The sequence below is a fragment of the Homarus americanus genome, unplaced genomic scaffold (assembly GCF_018991925.1).
Source record: "Homarus americanus isolate GMGI-L3 unplaced genomic scaffold, GMGI_Hamer_2.0 scaffold25483, whole genome shotgun sequence".
In the NCBI taxonomy this organism is placed as follows: Eukaryota; Metazoa; Arthropoda; class Malacostraca; order Decapoda; family Nephropidae; genus Homarus; species Homarus americanus.
This window is the reverse complement of record NW_024726235.1, coordinates 4,406,325-4,414,787: the sequence shown is the minus strand read 5'-3', so window position 1 is coordinate 4,414,787 and position 8,463 is coordinate 4,406,325. Positions and strand designations below refer to the sequence as shown.

At 47.6% G+C, this 8,463-nt stretch overlaps 1 protein-coding gene across 5 annotated transcripts in view; it reads right to left on the bottom strand.

Annotated features, from left to right (window-relative positions):
* Positions 1–7,695, bottom strand: part of LOC121865457 (transmembrane protein 229B-like) — a 37,882-nt gene extending 30,187 nt beyond the window's left edge. Inside the window, exons 1-2 of one of the 5 annotated variants that reach the window (XM_042364900.1) lie at positions 7,600–7,695; positions 4,747–5,011 (exon numbers count right to left, since the gene is read on the bottom strand). The gene's annotated coding sequence lies outside the window, so the exon portion shown is untranslated. Of the gene's footprint in view, positions 1–4,746; positions 5,012–7,407 lie in introns of all 5 variants that reach the window. The other 4 variants (XM_042364901.1, XM_042364903.1, XM_042364902.1 and 1 more) reach the window with 4 other exon arrangements.
* Between the last annotated feature and the right edge of the window lie 768 nt (positions 7,696–8,463).

The following is an 8,463-nucleotide window of genomic DNA, read 5'->3' as shown; positions in this document are numbered from 1 at the left end:
TCTCCCTAGTGTGTGTTAATAGTGGCACTCTCTCCCTAGTGTGTGTTAATAGTGGCACTCTCTCTCTCCCTAGTGTGTGTTGTGTGGCACCTCTCTCCCCAGTGTGTGTGTGAGTAGCTCTCCCCTAGTGTGTTTGTGGTGGCACTCTCTCCCTAGTGTGTGTTAATAGTGGCACTCTCTCTCTCCCCTAGTGTGTGTTAATAGTGGCACTCTCTCCCTAGTGTGTGTTAATAGTGGCACTCTCTCTCCCTAGTGTGTGTTAATAGTGGCACTCTCTCCCCTAGTGTGTGTTAATAGTGGCACTCTCTCTCCCTAGTGTGTGTTAATAGTGGCACTCTCTCCCCTAGTGTGTGTGTGTCTCTCTAGTGTGTGTATAGTGGCTCTCTCCCCTAGTGTGTGTTAATAGTGGCACTCTCTCCCTAGTGTGTGTGTGGCTCTCCCTAGTTGTGTAGTGGCACTCTCTCCCCTAGTGTGTGTGTAGTGCTCTCTCCCTAGTGTGTGTGTGGTAGCTCTCTCTCCCCCTAGTGTGTGTAATAGTGGCACTCTCTCCTAGTGTGTGTTGTGGTGGCACTCTCTCCCCTAGTGTGTGTTATAGTGGCACTCTCTCCCTAGTGTGTGTTATAGTGGCACTCTCTCTCTCCTAGTGTGTGTTAATAGTGGCACCTCTCTCCCTAGTGTGTGTGTTGTGGCACTCTCTCTCCCTAGTGTGTGTGTAAGTAGCACTCTCTCTCTCCCTAGTGTGTGTTAATAGTGGCACTCTCTCTCTCCCTAGTGTGTGTATAGTGGCACTCTCTCTCCCTAGTGTGTGTTATAGTGGCACTCTCTCCCCTAGTGTGTGTTAATAGTGGCACTCTCTCTCCCTAGTGTGTGTTATAGTGGCACTCTCTCTCTCCCTAGTGTGTGTGTTGTAGTGGCACTCTCTCTCTCCCTAGTGTGTGTGTAGTGGCACTCTCTCTCTCCCTAGTGTGTGTGTAGTGGCACTCTCTCCCTAGTGTGTGTTGTGATGGCACTCTCTCTCTCCCTAGTGTGTGTGTTATAGTGGCACTCTCTCTCTCCCCTAGTGTGTGTGTGGCTCTCTCTCTAGTGTGTGTGTGTGCACTCTCTCTCTGTGTGTTTGCTCTCCTAGTGTGTGTTGCACTCTCTAGTGTGTGTTAATAGTGGCACTCTCTCTCCCTAGTTTGTGTTAATAGTGGCACTCTCTCCCCTAGTGTGTGTTAATAGTGGCCTCTCTCTCCCCTAGTGTGGTAATAGTGGCACTCTCTCTCTCCCTAGTGTGTGTTATGGTAGCCTCTCTCTCCCTAGTGTGTGTGTTAATGGTGGCACTCTCTCCCCCTAGTGTGTGTGTTGTAGTGGCACTCTCTCCCCTAGTGTGTGTGTAGTGGCACTCTCTCCCTAGTGTGTGTTAATAGTGGCACTCTCTCCCCTAGTGTGTGTGTGGTGGCACTCTCTCTAGTGTGTGTGTTGCACTCTCTCCCTAGTGTGTGTTATGGTGGCACTCTCTCTCCCTAGTGTGTGTTAATAGTGGCACTCTCTCTCTCCCTAGTGTGTGTTATGTGGCTCTCTCTCTCCCTAGTGTGTGTAGTGGCACTCTCTCTCTCCCTGTGTGTTTGTAAGTGGCACTCTCTCTCCTAGTGTGTGTTGTAGTGGCACTCTCTCTCTAGTGTGTGTTGTAGTGGCACTCTCTCCCCTAGTGTGTGTTATAGTGGCACTCTCTCTCCTAGTGTGTGTGTGGTGGCACTCTCTCTCCCTAGTGTGTGTGTAGTGGCACTCTCCTAGTGTGTGTATAGTGGCACTCTCTCTCTCCCTAGTGTGTGTTAATAGTGGCACTCTCTCTCCCTAGTGTGTGTTATAGTGGCACTCTCTCTCTCCCTAGTGTGTGTTATAGTGGCACTCTCTCTCTCCCTAGTGTGTGTGTGGTAGCTCTCTCCCCTAGTGTGTGTTAATAAGTGGCACTCTCTCTCCCTAGTGTGTGTTAATAGTGGCACTCTCTTCCCCTAGTGTGTGTTATATTGGCACTCTCTCTCTCCCTAGTGTGTGTTATAGTGGCACCCTCTCTCCCTAGTGTGTGTTAATAGTGGCACTCTCCCTAGTGTGTGTGGTAACTCTCTCTCTCTAGTGTGTGTTGTGGCACTCTCTCCTAGTGTGTGTTAATAGTGGCACTCTCTCAGATAGTGTGCGTTAATAGTGGCACTCTCTCCTAGTGTGTGTTAATAGTGGCACTCTCTCTCTCCCTAGTGTGTGTTAATAGTGGCACTCTCTCTCCCTAGTGTGTGTGTAGTGCACTCTCTCCCCTAGTGTGTGTTAATAGTGGCACTCTCCCTAGTGTGTGTTAATAGTGGCACTCTCTCCCCTAGTGTGTGTTAATAGTGGCACTCTCCCTAGTGTGTGTTAATAGTGGCACTCTCTCTCCCTAGTGTGTGTTAATAGTGGCACTCTCTCTAGTGTGTGTTAATAGTGGCCTCTCTCCCCTAGTGTGTGTTATGGTGGCACTCTCTCCCTAGTGTGTGTTAATGGCACTCTCTCCCTAGTGTGTGTGTGTGTGCCCCTCTCTCCCCTAGTGTGTGTTAATAGTGGCACTCTCTCCCTAGTGTGTGTTAGTGGCACTCTCTCTCTCCCCTAGTGTGTATGTGGCACTCTCTCTCCCTAGTGTGTGTGTGGCACTCTCTCTCCCTAGTGTGTGTAGTGGCACTCTCTCTCTCCCTAGTGTGTGTATGTGGCACTCTCTCTAGTGTGTGTTAAGTGGCACTCTCTCTCTCAGTGTGTGTTAATAGTGCCACTCTCCCTAGTGTGTGTTAATAGTGGCACTCTCTCTCCCTAGTGTGTGTTAATAGTGGCACTCTCTCTCCCTAGTGTGTGTTAATAGTGGCACTCTCCCTAGTGTGTGTGTGGTGGCACTCTCTCTCTCCCTAGTGTGTGTGTAAGTGGCACTCTCTCTCCCCCTAGTGTGTGTGTAGTGGCACTCTCTCCCTAGTGTGTTAATAGTGGCACTCTCTCTCCCCTAGTGTGTGTTAAGTAGCACTCTCTCCCTAGTGTGTGTTAATAGTAGCACTCTCTCTCCCCTAGTGTGTGTTAATAGTGGCTCTCTCCCTAGTGTGTGTGTGGTACTCTCTCTCCCCTAGTGTGTGTGTGTAGGCCTCTCTCCTAGTGTGTGTTAATAGTGGCACTCTCTCTCCCCTAGTGTGTGTTAATAGTGGCACCTCTCTCTCTCCCTAGTGTGTGTTAATAGTGGCACTCTCTCCCTAGTGTGTGTTAATAGTGGCACTCTCTCCCTAGTGTGTGTAGTGGCACTCTCTCCCCTAGTGTGTGTGTGTGGTGGCACTCTCTCTCCCTAGTGTGTGTGTAGTGGCACTCTCTCTCCCTAGTGTGTGTGTAGTGGCACTCTCCCTAGTGTGTGTGTTATGTGGCACTCCTCTCTCCCTAGTGTGTGTTTAAGTGGCACTCTCTCTCCCAGTGTGTGTGTAGTGGCACTCTCTCCCTAGTGTGTGTAGTGGCACTCTCCCTAGTGTGTGTGTAAGTGGCACTCTCTCCATTTGTTAGTGGCACTCTCTCCCCTAGTGTGTGTTAATAGTGGCACTCTCTCCCTAGTGTGTGTAATAGTGGCACTCTCTCCCTAGTGTGTGTGTAGTGGCACTCTCTCCCCTAGTGTGTGTTAATAGTGGCACTCTCTCTCCCTAGTGTGTGTTAGTGGCACTCTCTCTCCCCCTAGTGTGTGTTAATAGTGGCACTCTCTCCCCCTAGTGTGTGTTAATAGTGGCACTCTCTCCCCCTAGTGTGTGTTAATAGTGGCACTCTCTCCCATACTGTGCGGAAATCAATGGTGCCTGGACCGGAGAGTTGCATTATCAGGGGGTGATAGTGGTGGTGGTCGTAGAGGATAATGATGGTGGTAGTAGTGATGATGGTAGTAGTAGTGGTGGTGATAGTGGTAGTAGTAGTGGTGGTGATAGTAGCAGTGGTGATGGTGGTTGTGGTGATGGTGGTAGTGGTGATGGTGGTGATGGTGGTAGTAGTAGTGGTGGTGGTGATAGTATGGTGGTGATGGTGGTAGTGGTGATGGTGGTAGTGGTGACGGTGGTAGTGGTGATGGTGGTAGTGGTGATGGTGGTAGTGGTGATGGTGGTAGCAGTGGTGATGGTGGTAGTGGTGATGGTGGTGATAGTGAGGGAAGCTAAGAGTTATATATTAGTATACAGGGAAACGGCTTCGTCATGATCCAGCAGGAGAGGAATGATACACGTCTGTCCTTGTGTGTGTATGTGTGTGTGTGTGTGCAAAATGTCCCACGCTACCACCCACACACCAAACCAACCAACACCACCCACCAGCCCCCACCCACGCCACCCATTAACTCAACTTAACCTATCCTAAACCAACCTAAACTAATTTATCCTAAACCTAACCTAATATAACCTAACTTGACCTAACCTAACTACAGGGTCACCTCATAAACAACAAGGTTAAACTCTCATGAGATTCATGTTAGGTCAAAAGAAGCCCCAGGGTTCGCATACTGACCTCGCTTCCGGGTGTCAGAATTACAGAGAGAGAGAGAGAGAGAGAGAGAGAGAGAGAGAGAGAGCTATGTGTGTACAGTGGATGATAATAGAATGTCTATATGTGCCCAGGTGTAAATATTACTTGCATTGGTTATAAAGGTAAATATAATACATTAATTACAGGTAAACACACATTCTTTATCAATGGGGCTGACTCGTGTATAATATGTAATAAATTAGTAACTCTTACCTCTCAGGCAGTACACAGAGGAGGCCACTTCTGGTCACTTTCAGGAGTCGTTCACCTCTGATGCTGTTTCCCAGGTAGCTCGTCCCCTACTGGAGGCAGGTGAGGAGTGAGGTGATGGCGTATGAGGGGCGAGGAGCGGTGTGGTGGTTGACTGGTGTGGCGGGGGCGGATAGTTGACACTCCAACATTTCCTCGCTACTCCAAGTCTCGTGAGTACAACAGCTTGATTTTTTTCCTCTCTCTCGTTTTTTCTGTCTAAAATAACCTGTGGGTGATTAAGTGAATTTAAAAACCTCCATTAATAAAACACCAAAACACTGAGATAACTATGATATATGGTAACTCAACGCGTGTTATCATATTTTACAATCAAAATAATGTCACTCTAACTTCCCCTCCCCTCACTATGGATGTAAACAAGTCGACAATCAATAACAAACGTCACGACAAGTATCTGAACGAGTGCCCTGGATATGAATTTCACCCTACATCCTCCTAACTAAATTCGATCTAACTCATATCCATAGTTAATTCAAGGCTCCTTCTTCCCCTCCTCATCCTCCTCCTCCTCATCCTTCTCCTCCTCCTAATCCTTCTCCTCCTCCTCCTCATCCTTCTCCTCCTCCTAATCCTTCTCCTCCTCCTCCTACTCCTGCAGCCTCCTCCTATTAATCCTAGTTGACTGATCGACCTACTGCAGCAGCCTTGGGGAACATGGTAATGAGGTCCTTAAATCGTATACACCGTGACCTTCAGAGACACATCTTTCAGTATAGGATCAAGTCGCTAAGTATGTGAAAGTGGCCAGTGAGAACCTCGAAAGTTGGCGTCCCACTGAGAAATATCAAGCTAATATTAAGTGGTATTTGGGTTAGGTTAGGTTAGGTTGGGTTAGGTTAGGCTAGGTTAAGTTAGGTTAGGTTCATAATCACGACTCCTGACGAACTATGAACCAACGAATAGTGGGTGAATCATTACAGTTACTACAGGTTACAGTTTACTTTATACTGGTAAATCAGTATACAGTACAGTTTAGTTTCTAGAGGTAAATCAGTACACAGCCTCGATTCATATTGTATTTTGAGTCAATATTGTCATGACGGTCGACCAGGTATGAAAATTCACAGGTTAACGATCTCTAAGTAGGTCACAACTCTACCAGGTAATGGTTGGGTTTGGTTAGGTTAGGTTAGGTATCGTAATGTTATTGTCTAATCTCAGGTAAACACAAAACAAACACAAGTAATAATCTAATCATAAATTTTGATTAGAATAAATTATTCGGGGGTGGGGTGGGGGAGGGGGGGGAGCGAATTAAGATATTTCTTTTAACAATATCAATTAAACTAAAAAAAATAATTAAACATAAAATGGAATTAAAACATTGTAATTATGACCATCACCCCACTCTTGACCTGTGTGTGTGTGTGTGTGTGTTACAGGCACAAGGGCAGGGCGAGTCAACAAGGGCCGGGCGGTATAAGGGCCGGGTGGTACAAGGGCCGGATGATACAAGAGTCGGATGGTATAAGGGCTAGGGGGTACGAGGGCCGGGGGTGTCAACAAGGGCCGGATGGTACAAAAGCCGGGCGAATCTACAAGGGCCGGGTGGTACGAAGGCCGGATGATACAAGGGCCGGGTGGTACGAAGGCCGGGTGGTACAAGGGCCGGGTGAGTCAACATGGGTTACATCTTGTGCACAAGGGAAGACCTCCAGACCATCTCATAAATTCTGCACCTGGACGAACATATTGAAGGCCCTGTGTGTGTGTGTGTGTGTGTGTACGTACTGTTGAACCGATATGAGCGTGTATGAGGATCTTACTGAATAAAATCTCTCTTTTCTATCTATCTATCTATCTATCTATAGAAAACTGTTAAGATAGAAGAGGAGCATTTCCTACGGCAGGTGTGTCAATTAACCTAAAATTACCTGTATTTCTCTAATTGAAGTGACGTATTAGTTAAGTTTACAACCTTACATTTTTTTATTTAAGGTGTGCAATCGTCTCTACACTGGCTACTACTACTACTACTACTACTACTACTACTACTACTACTACACCTTCCTCAGTGAGTGTAGGGGGTAACTGTGTCGCTCCTGTCGCCCCCTCTTCAACACCCATCCCACTCCCTATCCCCTCTCTCCCACCTCCCACTCCACCTTCCGTCTCTCTCTCAAAGACAACAGAGACGCATCGAGGACGATCATTTTTATCAGCAATCTTGAATAATAACAAAATTTACTCATGAATTTATCGCGTATTTTATTTCTCTTCTCTCTGCCTCTAAGGTCGAAGCTGACACGTAAACATTGCACACACAGGTTGAATTTCCTGCATTGTTGATATGTTTCTGTTAATTGTTGCAACACAGAACAGTCAAGACAACACACATCACTCGAGTCACTGTTCCACCTCGCGTGCCGCTTGTTCTGGGATCGAAATATAATAGCTTAATTAACCTTATATTTGTCACTTTTCATATACACAGGTACGCGAAGGTTAATTAGTTTCACTTGTAACACGTCTGTAGGTTCTGTATGTTAATTGTTCACTCAGGTGTCAATGTTGATTTTTCTCTGTACAAAGGACCTTGGTCACACAGCCACACCACAGCGCCACAGCTACAGGGTTTCAGTAAGACTTCACTAAACCTACAACCCACTTCTGTGTTCTCGTAGCGAAATCACGGGGCTCACCTCCTCACCAAAACGTTGTCTAAGGTGCTTCTGACGGAGGAGGAGGCAAGCACCCAAGTGACCGCAGCAAGACGCACAACCCGGGACGGAGAAGGGGAAGAAGAAGGAGGAGAAGAAGGAAGAGGAGAAAGGAGAGATTACGAGTACCGACGGCGCTTAGCTAGGAGTGTCACGTGCTCCAGCAGATTGAGGGTCACCACCACACTGCTGCTCCTCAACACTCCTGCCAGCCGCCCCACAAGTTTTAAAGCAAGACAGTTCTTCCACAGTCCGCTAACCAGACGCTTAAACTACGCCGCCGACAGTCCACCAGACAGGGCGCTGTCACCTTCAACAAGTAGACTACAACGCCGTCCATCCTCTACAACTCATTAGATGAGAAATGAAGATCTCTAGTTCATGTTATCGCCCCAAGACAAATATAAATCCCCGGCTGGAAATGCCGTGATCGTGCGTCGGCAGCGGTTGTGTTATTGATTCGACGAGAGCGCTTCAGCTGGTGGGACCGAGGGAGGGAGGGCGAAGGGAGAGAAGGAGAGGTAGAGGAGCAGGAGGAGGTAGGTGTGCGTGCGTGAGTACACTTTCGCCTTGCTAGGGTGTATGTGTGTGTGAGTCTTACAGGAGTTACCAAAGATGGGGTAATGCGCGTTATCACTCGCATCCCACATTCTAAATTTTCAAGCATTAGGTCCTGCATGAAGACTCGCCCAACACCACTTAAGTGAGTACGCCGCGCAACACACACACAGAGGCCGATAAAAACAGCTTGAACCTACGTGACTGAGTTAGTTTATGTGTGTGTGTGTGTGTGTGTGTGTGTGTGTCGTGGTTGAGACCCGCATCTGATCTGTTTCTTCCTTTAACCTGACAACAAACTGCCAAGTAGGTGACAAAGACTGTTGAGTATCACGATGCTACAGTGTGTTACTCTGTGTTTGTTTGTTCGCCCAGCTGACACATAAGCAGTTTGTCCTGTTCCATCAATCATTCAAGGTCACCTCAAACAACCCAGTAC